Source organism: Condylostylus longicornis, unplaced genomic scaffold (genome assembly GCF_029603195.1).
Source record: "Condylostylus longicornis isolate FDR11 unplaced genomic scaffold, ASM2960319v2 ptg000040l, whole genome shotgun sequence".
NCBI lineage: Eukaryota > Metazoa > Arthropoda > Insecta > Diptera > Dolichopodidae > Condylostylus > Condylostylus longicornis.
In genome coordinates, this window is record NW_026578009.1 from 6,162,958 (window position 1) to 6,180,605 (window position 17,648).

Consider the following 17,648-nt stretch of genomic DNA (forward strand, 5'->3'; position numbering starts at 1 on the left):
AATATCGCAATAATTGATATTTCAAATTAATTTTATTCATAATTCATTTTTCGTATTGGGACAACCATGTAATTCGAAAAAAAATTGAAGCATCAGCATTTAAGGGATTAAATTAACTTTTGTACTTATAGAGGTCTACTACTTTTAATGAGGTCTTACATTAGCATCCAAATCTTCACATATATACAATGTACCAGATTTAATAACATCTTGGTTCTATTTGCAATTACCTAAAATATTTCTTATGTAAAATTCTGTTTTCCATTTTTATAAAAATTAAAAATTCAATTGTAGCTAAATTCAATTTATTTTTTTATTTTTTTAGTAAAATTTGAAGGTTACTTATTGACACGTTGCTTGTCAGTTAATTTTTAAAACTTTTAATTGCCCTGGCATCCGTTTGATTTGTTTTGCATCTCAAAATACATCTTACATATTAAAATAAAAATTTGTTCAATACTTGAAATTAACAATTCAATTTCAAGTAATTTTGAGTGTTAACTTAGATTAGCAAAATAAAAATTTCGGTTCCCAGATCTGTAGGAGGGACCAAAATCTAGTTTCATTGATTCGCAAAAATTTTTTCTTCAACTATCGGAATGTTTTCCTAATTAAGAGCGAGAATAATTTTTAAATTTTGTCTATTTTAGAGCGGACTGCCTCAAAGTATTGTTTTCTATCGGATTTTTCATCCCTTTCCATTTACTTGTTTTCCATTTTCATTTACAACTCGTCTTTATTTACTCCTTTAATTAATTTATTTTCAAATACTGGTAATAGTGAACCTTTTTTATGCGGTAGGTTTCGGCGATCTTTAGTAATTTTGTTTTAATTCTCTATTATGGACTGGATTTAATAAATGACCTTTAACTCTTATATTCTCAATTATGTTTTTCATGTAAGACATAATAAAAGTCATGATAAAAGACCCTGGTTGGAAATTGAGTTCTAAATAAGATATGAGATTTGTGGAAGAAATTTGAGGGAGAGTTTTAGTGGGAAATAATTATTATTAAGCTATTTTTGCTGCATATACGTGGTGAGTTTTTCGCGTTCCTGGGGCAATTAACACATAACGTCTAAACTATTAATTTAGAATGATTAATAAAAATAACTAAAACAAAACTTCGTAAATGCGGCCCACAATAATCTTTTCAATGACATATTTTTCAACTTCACCACAAACAATTCCTTAAACCCATGTTTGTATGTAGTCTTAAAAATATTTTCGTAAAAATTTCAACAGTTTTATTGAAAAATATTTTTTTAATTAAATCTCAAATATCATAAAAATCGTATCAACCAATTATCATAAAAATTCAAAGTAAAACCAAAAAAAAAAAATATCAAAAAAATTTAAATTGTTCTCATTTTTTTAACCATTTTTCCTCCCAAATTGAAAAAACAAAAATTCTTCAACAAAAAATGCAACTTTTAAATAAACCAACGTTAACAAAAATAAACAAAAATTTGAAACTTGTGTCTATAAAAATTTACAAAAAAAAAAATACACAAAAAATTGTTATTGTCGAGCGTCCTTGCGCTCGTGTCATAGTTTTCCAACATTTTTTTTGTAATCATCGCTAAAAGAAATACGCCTATAATATTTTTTTTCATTCTTTTTTTAATTCTTTCTTCTCTGATTGCATTTTGCAGCAATGGAATAGCTCATATAGCATGTCTGGAGCAGAACTGTTCTAAGTCACAATTTCCAAATTGTTCAGGTAGTATATTAAAGTAGAAGTAAAATAATTTAGTTACAGATTTTAAATTGCAATTAAAGGTATAGAAATTTACAACCTAGTCGTGTATTTCGCTTTTTTACTCACTTTCAAATCAGGAATCTCCGTTGGACATTTCATTTTTCTAATAAGATTACCCATTTTTATAAATTGGATTTTTGTATTTTTTCTCAAATTATCGACTGAACGTTTCACTTTTAAAAACAAAATGAATAAATTTTGTATACAGTTTAGAAAAAAACGAGATACGCAATTCCAAATAATTCCGAATGATTCCGAATAATATAAAATAGTACTCTCACTCGAAAATTACATTGTACAAATATACTTTTTCATCTCACTTGCCGAGTAGAATTGCAAGATAAATGATCAGGCCAGAAATTTCTATTCAAATTCTTCGAAAATAGCTTTATACGGTAAGAATATTTTTATTAGTTAGTAAGAATATTTTTATTAATAAAATAAAGTTTAATATGTAGACGGGATTTTGAATAAATACTGGAATGATTTTGAAGCCGAAGATGTATATACTCTCGTGTTTAGCGCGCAACTGAAATAGGATATTGCTTGATTTTTTTATTTTTGAATAAATGGACTTGTCATAGTTCTGCTCTAAACAGGCAATATGTTTTCAAAAATTCAATTTGAAATGAATAAATAAAAATTGTTTTTTTAATTCAATTGCTTTGCAGCAATGTGCAATACTAAGAATTTTAATTTTTATATAAGAGATTTAATAGACAGCTTTTATATGCAACGTTTAAAATAGCATTAAAAAAAAAAGAACTTAAGAATATTGATAATCTTAAAAATTTCAATTGATTATGATCATCATTATCATGAAAATCTCAGTCATCATCATCATCTTCATCATTATGACAATCTTTAGAATTTTATTTAGCTTTCTTTTAGCGACTTATACTTGAAGATTGTGTGTGTGATCGAATGCCTACTGCTGCGACTATATACGATTATAATGTTAAATGCTAATAGAGATAGAAAAACAGACGAGGACGCGGTATTTTCTTTTAAGTTTCCGCTTCTATCCATCTACTACATATACTATATGAAGCATCCGTATGCGTATAACAAATTAATAGTAGCTATTAAGAGGGATTTTTATTTCAAATATGGAAAAATAAAAAAAAAAATTATAATTTTTATTAAAACCTCTTAAAAACTATGCATGTGTACATTTTAAGAAGTTGCGATTGAAGTAGTCGGTTTTTTTTTTATTTCTGTTCATTTTGGATTCCATTACACTAAAATGGTTAAATAACAGGACATAAGTAGGAGTATTAAAGAGTAAATAACAATTTTATATTGGAATGAATGAGTTTTTTTTTATGCGTGTATAAAAGAATCTAAAAAAGTTACTCTAAATTATTACGATATTAAAATTTTTTACTCTTTTCTGAATGTAAGAACTTCACTGAGAATTGCAAAGATGAAGTTTATGTTTGGAATTATTTATTTTTATACGCATAAGTTTAATGTCAACGCAATTGCATTCAACAGACAATCAACTGCATTAAATTATAAAGTAAATGCAAATCATATACGAGTATGTCATTTTGATCGCTCAGATTTAATTTCTGTTTTCTTTAAATTCAAGATGGTTGTATACAATACACAATTGATCGTATATTAGAATAAATTTCATTTCTGTATGCACAATTCATTTGCAATTTATATTACATAAATTTAAAAAAAAAAAATGTAAACGCTAACATTTAACAATAGCTTTTTACGGTATACGCTAAATTATTTGTATTTTTGTTAAGAAGAACGACTAGCAATTCAATTTTTAAAAAAATAGTTTCCGAAGGTACAAAATCAGCAATTTTATGCAGGATGATTTAGTAATGAGTCCAATAATGTATATCACCATTTAGGACATCAAAAATTAGGGAAATTTTTGTTTGCCGCTGGATGTCAAATCTTAACAGTTTTACGAGATATAAGAATTTTAACGAATTTTCGTGAATTTTCTGTGTCAAGTTTTTTTTGCTTAAAACTTCTATTCTGGAAAACGTAGCCCTCTAGAAAGCTAGTCATATAAATAGCTTTTGAGAGAGCTAATAAAGAGCTTCAAATCAACTAAAATTTTATTTTGTGTTTTCGAAATATCAAGCATTTTAATTTTAGAAAAAATCTAATTTTTTCCTATTTGCTATTTTTTTAGGTTTTTCGAGCCCTAAAGTCTGAAATGTGTTTCAATTTTAAAAGTTGTATTTAAGTAGTACCCCTACGGTTTCTTTATGAAAATATGCAACACTATTACCATAGAAAATGTACATTCAGCTGTGCAGTGATCGACGTGATCCATATTACCTAATATTGTGCAATATTTCAATTATCCAGCTTTATTTAAACGAGAAAAAAAGAGGTTCAGGTGTATAAAGAAGTAACGTTGAAAATATACAATAAATTTGTATTTGAAGAAATGCCGAATTTAATTTACGCTAGAAATATAAAAATTAATGAGAAATCTTAATTCCATAGAATCGACTTAATATGAATCTAGTATATTGTCTTAGAGTATTTTATAGAGAATTAAAAATCCCGCAAGTGTTCCAAAGTGGAATAGTTTGTTTTTGTTTCTTACCCACACAAATGAGGCGCTTATAATTATTCCAACTTTTATATTATAAAAAAAATAGTTCATGTAGTTAAGAAGAGATTAGTTAAGTGATTTCCACATATAGACGATATTCCATTGGCTATATAGCGAAATTGAAAAAAATTTTCACATTTTTTTTAATGCTTTTTTTAATTTTGTTCTTTTTAGCACTTTTCCGTCCGTCCGTCCGTCCGTCCGTCCGTCCATCCGTCCGTCCGTCCGTCCATCCGTCCGTCCGTCCGTCCGTCCGTCCGTCCGTCCGTCCGTCCGTCCGTCCGTCCGTCCATCCGTCCGTCCGTCCGTCCGTCCGTGTGTCTGTTTACAAAACTTCTACACCTTTGAAGATAGAAAGCTGAAATTTAATACGTACATAGATCTTCACTAGAAACTTATTTCCGTAGAACAAAATTTTTACCTATCTCCCCGCCTCTAGAAGTTATACCCCCCCAAAACCCTAAAAATGGCCTTTTTTAAATATTTGTTGCAATGAAACCATAAGCATTTTTGAAATTTTGCAAACGCAGAAAGGCAGTGGCTTACTTCCCCTTGCGCGGTATACTATAGTTCAACTTAAGAAAAACAAAATGGCCGCTCAAATTTACCGTTATTTAAAGTCCTTTTTTTCCAAATTTTTGATGTCGTTTTTCTTCTAGACCCCAGAATGTAGAAGCTTGAAATTTTAGGAGCTTTTAGATATTAATAAATAGTTCATTTTGTTAGAAGAAAATTTTTTTCCATCTCCACCCCCTCTCAAGTTATCACCTCTTGAAATTCGTAAAATTTGAATTTTTGACACCTTATATTTCCGAAACCGCAAGCTTTTCCAAATTTTTATAAACGCAAAAAGCTAACGGTAAATTCCGTAAAATTAAAAAATATAATTATTTTTCTTAACTCACACAATTAACCCTTAAAATCGAGCATTATGTTAACCCCTCTTTATATTAATTTTCGCTTTATTTAAAAAACTGCATAAATCGTTCATCCTAAATATATGCAATCCTAGAAATAGTTTCGTTTATGAATGAAAATAATTTTAATAGTGTGATAACTATATATAGACTGTATTTAAAAGCAGAATTTTCACTTGTTGAAGGGAAAAGTGCTACAATACAAACCATTGGTTTGACCCAACTTTATTTAATCTTGAAAGTTACTTTTCTCATTTATTACCCTCAGTTTTTTATTATCTAGTTTTTTTATTAAAAAAAAAACACATTCAACAAACATGATTTTAATTAAAATCTTACACTAAAATCATCTTATCTCTAACATTTTATAATATTTTTATATTATGTATACTGATCAAGAATTATAACGGTAAATTTGAGTATTTAGCATGCTCATGTATTTGCAACATAATTAAAATTTTACTTGTTAACATGATTGTACACAAAATGTACGTACTAGTTATATATAAGTTTTTTTTTTTCTAATTATTAAGAGCTTAACTAGCATAAAATATAAAATTAAACTAAAAAAACAAGAACATTGTAATGTAACAAGTGATGAAACGTTTATAATGCCAAAAAATTAAATTACTCAAAGGTTGTTGGAGAAAAGAATGAGTTTTTTTAATTTGAAATTTACATTTCAGTAATGAAATCCCAACACTTATACTGTAAAGTGACCATATTTGTAAATGATAATTAGTGATCTATTAGTTCGACTTCAGTAGTTTTTTGAGTTAGACTTCATGTTATTTTTTTAACAATAAGAAAAAGCAAAACTAGATCAAAAGGATGTTTTTGAAAATTCAAAATTACGTTTGAAGTTTTTAATTCGAACTAAATATGTAAGATGGCAGTACTTCAAAAAAGTGACTGTTATCACTTTATTAAAAATATTTGCAAAAAATTAATTTTTTTTTTTTGAAAACAAAATAATACCTGTCCCAAGATAAATTTTCGCTAGTTTAATTTCTTCATGTTCTGCAGTTGCGTGAAGAAATTTCTATTAAGTTAAAATTATTAGTGTAATAAGCACATTACTTATTAATTTCACAACTATGATGTTGTATTAAAAAATTCATAATTTACACTTGAAATTGTGAGAATTTTTCCGATAAATGTGTCAACACCGTTTTCTATATTATTGATCTCAGTAGCCATTCATACTTAGTAAGTTCGAATCCTTTAGTACAATTTTAATTTTTTTTTAAGAAAATTAGTTGAGCTTTAATTAAGAAATGGGTATGGCCAATTCTGATTGCAATCAAAAACGGCAACTTTTTTATTGAACTTTTGTTTACGGCAACTCTAAATGTACAAAATATTGAAAGTTGTATATATTTTTTTGAGATCGTATAAATTTAATCAATAAAATATGAGAAAAAAATATTAATAAATAATGACGACAGTTGGGTACTACACAGAGCAGAACATCATCCCAATCATTATAAAACATAAAAAAAAAATTAAAATTAAAAATTCATTCAAACACTTAAATTAATAAATACAAAATTTATGGCAAAAACAATATAAAAAGTCCATTTGAATAAAATTAATTAAAAAAATTTTTTTTTTGTGTATTCTTCAAATTTAAGATTAAAAATGAAATGTTTTAAAATTTCTATTCATTGGCCTTTTTTTTCCTTTTCCGATTATCGTTTTATAATTTCAAAAGAATTTTAATAAAACATGAAAAGAAGCACTTATTAACAAAAATATTAAAAAAAAAAACAAGTTAAGAAATCTATTTAATTTTCAAAGAATTTTTTATAGAAGTTTTTAAATTGAACTTTAAATTCGACAGCATTAATTTGAACTGAATTTAAATTAATTTTTTTTTAAATTTTAATTTTATTATGTTTTGACACGCGTCCTTTAGATTATCCTTTATATATAGTAATATATTTACTTGTTTATCTTTAATCTACGGCAACCCTAAATTCACACTTAGAGTTGCCGTAAACGAAAATTAATTTAGAATGAATTTAAATTTTAGAACTGTGACAATAATTAAGTGTGTGTATAAAATGTCAAATACTGTTCGAAAACCATGACATCTATCGATCACAAATTACATATTTTTAATAATTTCAATTTGACATTTTACTTAAACGTTATAAAAATTTATTTATCCTCTGCAAAATTTTCTATTTTGCACAAACAACAAATTCAGCAGTTGAAATTTTTACAAAATTGACAATTGACATTAATAATAACGTTTTGTTTTCTGCACTATCGCTTGCAATGTTTTTGTTAACTGCAATTTCTATTAAGATGCAAAATAATTTAATGCGCATTTTACATTATGGATTACAACTTTTGGCAAATTTCATGTAATTTCCGAAAATCTGTTCAAAAATTATGACATCTAAATTGTCATTCTGGTGTTTGTAAAATGTATTAAATTTTTCCAATTGTGACGTTTCTAGTGGCCATATAACTCAGTATTCAAATTATTCTCGTTTCAATTAGTAGTAAGTATTTCCTATTGAATTATACTTTAACCAGACCCAGTTATGGTGAACTTTAATCAAAAACCATACTCAATTTGTAATGTCAAAAATCAATCTTATAAAACAAATGAATTGTATAACAGTTTTAATTCAATTTATTTGCGTTTCATCTTCAATTATTAAATTGTTTATTGCTAAAAAAGAAGTTTTTTGCGGTCAACTCCAAAATTTTACTTTGTACACATTAATAATTTATTTGATATAATAAATTTCAACAGGATTGTACTCTCCACTCTCTCACAAGTTAAAATTGCATTTTTATTAATAGTCATCACACAATTTTTAGTATTGTGATTTAATCATTTAGTAACACACTTTTAATTTTAATCAACTACATTGATATGCAATATGCTCTGCATTAAAATTATTTAATTACATTTAAATTGTGAATTGTTGTTGTTAATTTGAAATTATTTAAAATTTTCAAGCTCATTACAATTTCTATCATTTCTAGAAATATAATTTTTGTTTTTTTATGTAATATATTTGAATATGCGTTTACGATGTTAGTATTCATGTAATGTTCAATATCAAGATCTTATCAAAAAAACGTGTCTTATATATACACAGTAAAAAATTTCTGTAATTTTACACAATTTTTCCTACAACATTATTCATAGTACTCACAACGATTTATTAAGTAAAAGTCCCAAAAACCTTGTTTTCGGCGAGTAATTTTACGTTCTTTATGCAATATTACGGACTTTTCTGTATATTGCTTCGATTAATGTAAATTATTACATTAAAATAGTAAAAAACTACAGTCCAGAATGGAAAAGTACACAAGAAGTATGTGACAGTACATTATTAGCCATTAAAATTCAAATAATTTGGATGTATTAATGCTAGTGAATAGAATACTTATTACGGCTTTTCTATAAAACATGCAAAAACTTGAGTTTTTTCTTCTTCGTTGTAGCTATTATACATTAATATACCTACTTTTCTCATGTCAAATATTTTAACTTGACGTACAAGTATCCCCAGAATTACGCTATATAAATTTATGCATGTTAGGTTTAGTTTTTGTAAAATATATTAATTATTTTACGTTAATTATTGCAAAAGGAGATTTTTCATTGATTTATTTTTTTTTTAATTTTGTTTTAATACGAGATTTATTTGAATTTTTCTGGACGGAATTTTTTTGAATTGTTCCACCGACGTAAAATGCAGGGTATGTGTACGTGCTTAATGTTATTTAAAAAAACAGCCGATGCATGTTTATACATACATAATGTAAGTAAATATGTGTCAAAAATTATGTTTGTCAAATTAGTTTAAAAAAAAATTTGGTGAGTGAAGTTACAATCAATAATAATTCGCGAAAATTCATAAGTGTTTAAAATTACAAAACTTAAATATATTTTAAAAAAATTGTAAGCGGTATTAATTATTAAAAAGTATTTTTCGGAATAAATTAGTACGATACTTTTAAATGAAACGTATACAGAAATTGCATTTTGTGGAAATATTTATGAAATTCAATTAGAACACACCAAAGGCGTATAAGTCGTTGAAGAAATACTTATTGAGCCAAGACTGATAAAATATTCAAATTTATTAACTCCTTTTCCTATAAAGTTCTGCAAAATTGTGTGCCTTGTTTGTTATGTAAAGTGTGCCGTATTTGTTGTAGCAGTTATTACAGGTATTATGCTTAAAAATTAAACAAATTTGTTGAAGTAAAAGTTATGTTTTTTATTTTGATTTTTTATTTTTTATTATACGGATATCGCACTTTATTAGTATATTATTTTCAATAGGAGATTTCTTTTAAATTCTTTACAACAAAAACAAATTACAACATCAAAAGGTAATTTTCGCCCTTCCATATTAGCAATAATAGTACCATTTAAAATATTTTCACATTTATCAGCAGTAAAAAATTACATTTGCAAATGTACTTTTTACACTCGAAATTGTACAGATTACTGTTCTAAATGTATTTTTTACAACTTAAAATGCACGATTTACACAATTGAAATGTTTAATTAATCATGAATTGCAAAATTACAACAGCCTTATATTTTTACTATGGTAAATGTTGGCAAATCGAATGCCAACATTTTTCGTAGTAAATTTCCATAGAAATTTTTTACAGTGTAGGAGAAAAAATTGCATTTAAATAATTTTTAATCAAGTGAATTAATTATGACACCATTGAGAATAGTATATTAGTGGTGATAATAGTAAGTAATTATTAAATCTAATTTATAAAAATGATGTCATACATAAGTAGATGATTATTGTTAAATGATCTAAGGTTTTTAAGGTGTTCAACATTTGTAATTTGTTTTTTAATATAATAATAGAAATGATAATTTTGTTTACTGGAAAGTTGGCTAAGCTTATTATGTAAGTGTTCCTTAATAAAACTAATTAGATTTACTTTATTTGCCAAATAATTTTTAATTTTTTTTTAAGACCATAATTATGTTAATTAAGTATTGAGATTTACATCCATGAATTCAAAGTGTATTAAAAGAAAAATCATTCAGCTAGATCTTTAATTCTACAAATTTTAAATGATCATTTGAAAATTAGAAAAAATATTGCTGATTTTTATTCTAAATTAAGTTTGGATTTCAGGATAATTACTTCTCTTGTTGCAAAAGAAGTCATAATTTTGAGTGCTGCAAGTCAAGTAAATGATTTTTATCTAAAACACCCGTTGAGCTCATACTCAATCATTGGAAAACCAAAATTATCTTAATGTAATTGCGTTGTTGTTAAGAAAAAGAAATAACCCTCTTAAAAATATTCTTTTAATATGGCAAAAATTTGGCACTTATGCATTTTAACAAATAATTATTCAGAACTTTGTTCATGCTTCCAATATACTCGCAAATTTCAAGATTTTTTTGTACATTTTTTGTACAATTGCAGAGAATTTTTAACAATTTAAAATATTGCAAAAAAGCGGCGGCGTTTAAGTTAATTAAATTCTAAAAAATTTAAAATCGGAAAAATTTTTTTTTAAATAATTTGCACCATTTCCAATATTCAAAGGTATTTTGTTTCGGAATGCCAATACAAACTGTAACAACGAAAATTCTTTTGAAATTTTTGAATTTTCTTTTTTGCCAAAAACAAAGTTGCAAAAGAATTTATCATAAGAGAAAAAGCAAACAGCGCTATCCAAAAATTATCAAAATTTTTTTTCTTTTGTTATCTAAAAAATTTAACATTGATATATAGTGGAAGCACGTGATCTTTTAACTTATCGTAATTTTAGTAAATTTTTGCTTTGAAGTTAAACATTAAAAAAAAATTTTTTTTTCAAGTCTTATCATTTTTCTTTTTTTTATCAATCAATAACCTTTCCTTAATAGTTTTTTTTTCCATATTTTCATAAAAGTAAGCACATACATTTGTACAATTGAAATGAGTATAAAATGTAGGTTAGAAATTATTGATTCTAGGGAAGAATAAAGAAAACAATAAAAATTTGAAATTTGACCTGCCCCAAAAATATAAATATAGGCGCTTGTTATATAGTACAAAGACTTGAACATTTCACTCTTCTAATATTCAATACACAAAATCTCATTTAATGGAACTTTGACTGTATCGTATAGCCTAAAATATGGATACTTTTTAATCTCAAAACTCTTTATTCAAAATTTTTATTTAATTTTCTAACACCTAAAATTTTAAAATATTTCACAATTGGAAAATAATTTCAACAAAGGTACCCTACATCTTAGCGGAGGATATATTAACTTTGTTATTGAGTTTGTAACTACTTGAGAGAGTCTAGTGTACAATATGAACTTGTGTTCAATTATAGCTACTCGATTGTATTTCCATACAACCCTAATATTAAAAGCTAATTTTAAATTTTTTAAGAACTGGTTTTATAATTAGATTGTCATGGTGTAAGGGCATGATCCAAACGGTTAAAATCGAGTTAAACTTATTTCATTAATTTACAAAAAATTTCAGCTTGAGAAGCACAGATATAATGTACCAATTTTTAGAAGGATTTATCGGATTGCCAAAGCATCATCATTTATGTTAATGGATTTGACACATGAGAAACCATAATGTTGTAAAAGATTATATTACAATTTTATGTTAATCAAATACTCGTATATAATTTTTAAAAAGTTTTTAATGTAAAAATTCTAAAAAGTATCGTTAGCAACATGTTGCTAAAGCCAAAGTAAATTTTCATTCAAACAATGTGTAATACGTTCTTTTTTGCATTGTGTTCGTTTTTCTCTTGCCAGCGTTTTAATGTGTTGAAGTCTTGACAAGAAGCTTATTATTTTCGCTGTCTTAAAAGACAGAAAAAATCATAAAGATTTAGTGACGCGCACAAAATTTCTTCTTCAAAATTTTGGGAGGACATGTAAATATTTCCCAAAATTATTGACTTAAAAATCAAATGCCAAAATCAAAATCAGCTGATCGTTAAGGTTTTGACAATTCAGGAAAATACTTTAATATTTTATTTTAATATTTTGCGCATTATCAAGCCAGATGTTATTAATATTTTATTTTGTTTGTTCATAATCACTGAAGAAGTGTCAAAATCTAAAAAAAATTGAAGATCACTTAAAGAATTTTTAAAGTGAAGTAAAAATTTCTTTTAATTCGAAAAAGATATTTTGTTTGTGCTTATATATTAATGGTTCCTGTTGAACATTCCCCCATTTGCTAAAGCTGATTTTCTTCTCGTTCAATTTTGTTGGCATACTCGGATTCCATAAGAATCAGCAATATTTTATAAAATTATTTTTAAACTTGAAGATCAACTGTTTAAAATCCTTTCAAAATTTTTGTTTTAATTAAGTTCAAATTATTTTCCATTTAAATATTTAAAAATATAGTAATTAAATTTTACTAATCACACGTACATTCACATTTAATTCCATGTTTCCAAAAAAAAAAAAAAACGTATGCATACTCGTACACGACAAACGTTTAAGAATACGTTAAAAATTCGATTAATTTAATGAACTAAAATGTCAACATTTTGAATGAAAATATTTCGTAATTTGTAAGTCGCTAAGAGCAACAATTAAAAAAAAAATTATAATAATAAAGAAAATTAAGAAGAAAAAAAATAAAACAGTAAATTAGCGTGATTTGCATAATTAGCTTTTAAAATATACATTCATTGACTTCCGACAAAAAAAAAATAAATAAATAAATATTTTAATAAAATTAAGCAAAAAATGCAAAAATACAAAATGAACGAAATGGAGAAAAAAAAATTTAAATAAAAGTACAAGTTTTTTTTTTTTCAAAAATTTTGTACAGTACAGAAGAGAAGAAGTCAAAAATGACAAGAGAAAAACAAAAACAACGAATGAATGAATGAGTGCTATTTGAAGTTTTGAAGGTCTTTTACTTCAAAAAAACAAAAGCACTTAAAACGGTTTTAGAATAATTAATAATTTTTAGTAATAACTACTAACTACTTAATAATATACTAGGTTAGTAAAAATAATCAAATAATTTACGCATTTTGAAAAAATTAAAAAAACAAAATATTTGTTTTTTTGTTTGTTTACTGCTGTAAATTACTATTAAGATCACATCTTACAAACAGAAGGGTTCTAAAATAATAAGATTAATTATTTTTACTCAAACGTGATCATCACCGATATTATTTTAAGCATGTGTGTATAAATTAAAAAATGGGTAAATATGGCTACTGCTCGTGTATAATTAATTAGGTAATCACATTCATTGAATATATTTATGTATATATACAGAAAATAATGCGGAAATAAATATATTCACGTTGAATATGTTAAAAATACAAAATATTGAAATTGAAAAAATTATTAAAATATGAAAATATTATCATAAATTATTAATGGGAAAATTATGTAATAATATTATTAAAAATTGCATATTTTTAGGCAAATTATTATTTAAATTAAAATTTTAATATTACATGCTACTATGTGAGTTACTAGGATTGCTATCGAAATCAAAAATTATTAGTATGTTTTGTAATTATTTTTTATAAATTTCAAAATGTGTATAAAAAGTATAACAACTGGAATTAAACAGTTCCCTCTTCAACCAACTATTTAACTACTTTTCAGTTGAAATAGTTTTTGTATCAGAACGTTTGGGATAAGGCAAATTAATAGTTGCTTTTCTTTTCCTTTAGTTATTTTAATTAATTAAACTTTACAATATTATAAAACGGTCAAGCAATAGAATAAGGTAAAAATCACAAGGTTTCAAAATAAAAAATGGTTTTAATTTTGACATTTTTTCTCTTCTACAAAATAGGAAAAAGTATACGTTTGATTATTCACGAAATTCCAAAAAAAATATTTCCGTTTTAAAATTATTTTGACATTTTCCTAGATTTGAGTCATTTATTGCAGTCATTAACTGATTTTTTCCCCTAATCATTAAAGTGATAACTAATCTTTAATTTGTTCAGGCAAATAACTTTTTCAACAATAAATCCTTGAGTGGAACTGTTGTTTTTTTTTTTTGCATTAAGGGTCTTATAGATTATTATTTTTTCAATTGGATTTAATTCACGGTCATCTCTTATAAAGGTCAAGTAAAAGAATGTAATTTAAAGATTTTATATTTATAAATGAATCTACTTGAGGCCATTAGTCTTAATTCTCGGGTTAATTGTAATTTCTTTTTTATTTAAATTAAGCAGAAATATTTTAATGCAGTACGGAATTTTAAATTATATTATATTTGATTAATTAGTAAACATGTAGGCCAACAATATTTTAAAATTGAGATCGTTAGTAAATTATTTATTTAGTTTGCTTTCAATTCTAAAGAGCGAATGCAAAAAAATTAGGTATAAGATTGTAATTGAGTATAAGAATGTGTAAGATTGAGTATAAGAATGTAAAAAAATTGAGTATAATTGAGTATAAGTAATTTATTAAACAGAGATATTAAAAAATAAAAAATACAAGCTCTTTTAAGGACAAGAGACAAAATTCGTACATGTGTGCACTGAAAATAAGTGCGCACTGAAAAGGTTAAGCATAATTTAAATATTTATAGGTAGTTGTAACTAATTCTATTCATAAAGTACTTAATAAGGCGCTCAAAGAAACAAACTAAAGTTAAGTAATTCATTTAATGAATTTTAATTAAAATATTCATGACTTATTTAAATTATTCTAGTTCATCGGCTTGTTAATGCATTCAATGATTTGGTGAATTTTAATAAAAAAACTCCTCGAATAAAATGATTTTTGTGTGATTTTAATAATTCCCTTAAAAGAGGGTTGCCTTATTTTTCATAATATTAAAATTAAATTTGAATATGAAATTCATTACTAATTAAAATATAGTAATGAAAGTAAAAGAAAGAACTTCGATTGCACAGATAATTTGTGTTTCGATAGGAAAGAAAATGGAAATGAAATTTTTTTAAAACGATTAAGCAAACAGGCCTAGCTTTTTACATTAGAATTATATTGATATTAAGGCTCTCAGCCCCAGTAGAATAATTTTTCCTTTGCCGTTATCAACTGGCGTCAGACTTGATCGATTAAGTCAAATTCTTTCATGTTTTAAAAATCTAATATGCTTTTTTGTTTTAAGATTTTGGCGTAATCAATTTTTCCATCGCAGCTGACTTTTATAATTTAATTGAGAATATTATATTGAGAGATTTTGTATCTCCCTTTAAAGGTCACATTTTTTAATCACTTTCAAAATCGAAATCTCATTTCTTTTTATTTTTATTATTTTTTATTTTGCCCTAGGAGAGATGTAGACCTATTGATTATTGATCATACCATGCTCTAATTTCGTCAGTCACTAATTGTATGTATATTGAAAATATTATGAATGCAGTTTTTATAATGACCCAACTGGATTTTGAACCTGAGACTCTTCGGTTGAGGAACAGTTTTTGTATCTATTACAACCGTCGGTCACCACTTTATAATTCGATATGCCATTTTTTTCTCAAAATTCAAAAACAAGGAGACAAGAATGGTGTCTGTATTTTAGATAATTTTAAAACACTTGTATGTGATATTTAGTGATTCAATTATGATTCTTTTCCTCCTTAAATAAAGAGGTGTGATACAGAATCTGGTTCCATGTTCCGTTCTAGTTAAAGAATGTTTCAATTGTTAGAACAACGGATAATATTGTTTTTATTATGTATTTATAATCGAATCATCATAATAGAAAAGCGACTAAATAGCGACTTGAAAAGAGATCTACAATTAAAAAATATTTGAATTATATAGGGACTCGTATGGGAGAAATCACATTTATTTTCAATTATAGATGTCAAATATGAGTACAAACTAAAATTTAAAATCATAGTCCAAAAATTGTAGCAAATAAAAATAAAATAAAAAGTTGTTATTACTTAATCGAAATAAAAATCATAAAAAATAAATAAAAAAACACACACACACACACACATAATGTGCAGTAATAAATAATAAAGAAAAATATCAATAAAAATGAACTTGACATATAATGTAGACATTTAAATTTTTTTTTCTTTTTTTTTTTTTTTTTAATTTGAACTCACCTTTAAACACAATAAAAATAAAAAATAACATTAAATTTCGCGAGAAAGCAAAATGTTAATTTTAATTTATTTTTGTTTTTTTTTTTTTATTATTTTTTTCTTAGTACATAAAATTTTGTTTATGTATGTTTGTGTGTATATTTTAAATTTATAAAGTACGTGTGTAGGTAGCAAATATACGCATATTTTTTTTCATTTTTTTTTTTTATTTTTTATATAATTAACTATTTCGCACACAATAATATTACATATTTAATTTTTTTAAATACATATATCTACATACATACAATATATTATATAATAGATTTTTAGTAAATATACTATATTTATTTACATGAACACAACAAAAAAATAATATGAAAATACAAAAAAAAACACAATGAAAAAGTGGTGTTATCAAGGTTTAAAATAGACGACGAAAAACCCACAAATTGGCACCTGTACACAATATTATACTGCTCTAGCTCATGTACATATACATAAACACTAAATAATTACACTATATATTAAGCTATAGGCAATTTTAATTAAAAAAAAAATTATTTTTAAGTGCCAGTAGAAATATAAAAGAAGTTCACTTGAGTACGTTTTTTTTTTAAATTTGTAAAATCAAAAATTATTTATAAAAAAATTCTGTATGTATATGTATGCATTTATGTATACATATATAGATTGTTATAATTACATTTGTTAAATTCAGCAAAATTATATAAAAAAAAAAAATTGTTTATTTTTTATTTTTTCTTTTCACAAATCAATTATTGAGTAATAAGTCAATAACAATATAAAACTCAAAAAGAGGCAAAAACAAACAAAAAAAAAACAACAACGACGGCAATACTATAATCAATATAGCAAGTATACTTACTCGTAATAAATTTTTTTTTTTTTTTACTGTTACACGTGAATTCAGAGAAGAAAAATCATGAATGAAAATTAAAAAATAAAAAAAAAAAATAATTTTGTTTTTTGTTTTTTTGTTTTTTTTTTTTTGTGTATTTAATTTTAAATTGTGTTTAAGCTTTAATTTTAGATTTTAAGATTTACTGTTACAAAAAATATAAAAATTGGAGAGAAAAAAAATGAACAGGAAATTGCACAAAACAAAACTCGTGTTTCGATTTTTCACCGCTTCGAAATTGTATTTTTTATTTTTTTTTCTTATTTAATTTTTCTCTCTTTCTTTTTGTTTTTGTAATTAACTGTTATGCTTATGACAATTAATTATTAGAATCTCTTTTATTAAAGCACCATCTGGTGGTTAGCTTAAATTTATTTTTTTTTTCTTTGTATTTCTTTCTTTTTTTT

The 17,648-nt window shown here is 24.9% G+C and overlaps 1 protein-coding gene across 3 annotated transcripts in view; it reads right to left on the minus strand.

Annotated features, from left to right (window-relative positions):
• LOC129609854 (A disintegrin and metalloproteinase with thrombospondin motifs 9-like) overlaps positions 1-17,153 on the minus strand; it is a 217,091-nt gene extending 199,938 nt beyond the window's left edge. For 2 of the 3 annotated variants that reach the window (XM_055521992.1, XM_055521991.1), the window contains exon 1: positions 16,341-17,152. The gene's annotated coding sequence lies outside the window, so the exon portion shown is untranslated. Of the gene's footprint in view, positions 1-16,340 lie in introns of all 3 variants that reach the window. The other variant, XM_055521990.1, reaches the window with a different exon arrangement.
• Positions 17,154-17,648: the final 495 nt, after the last annotated feature.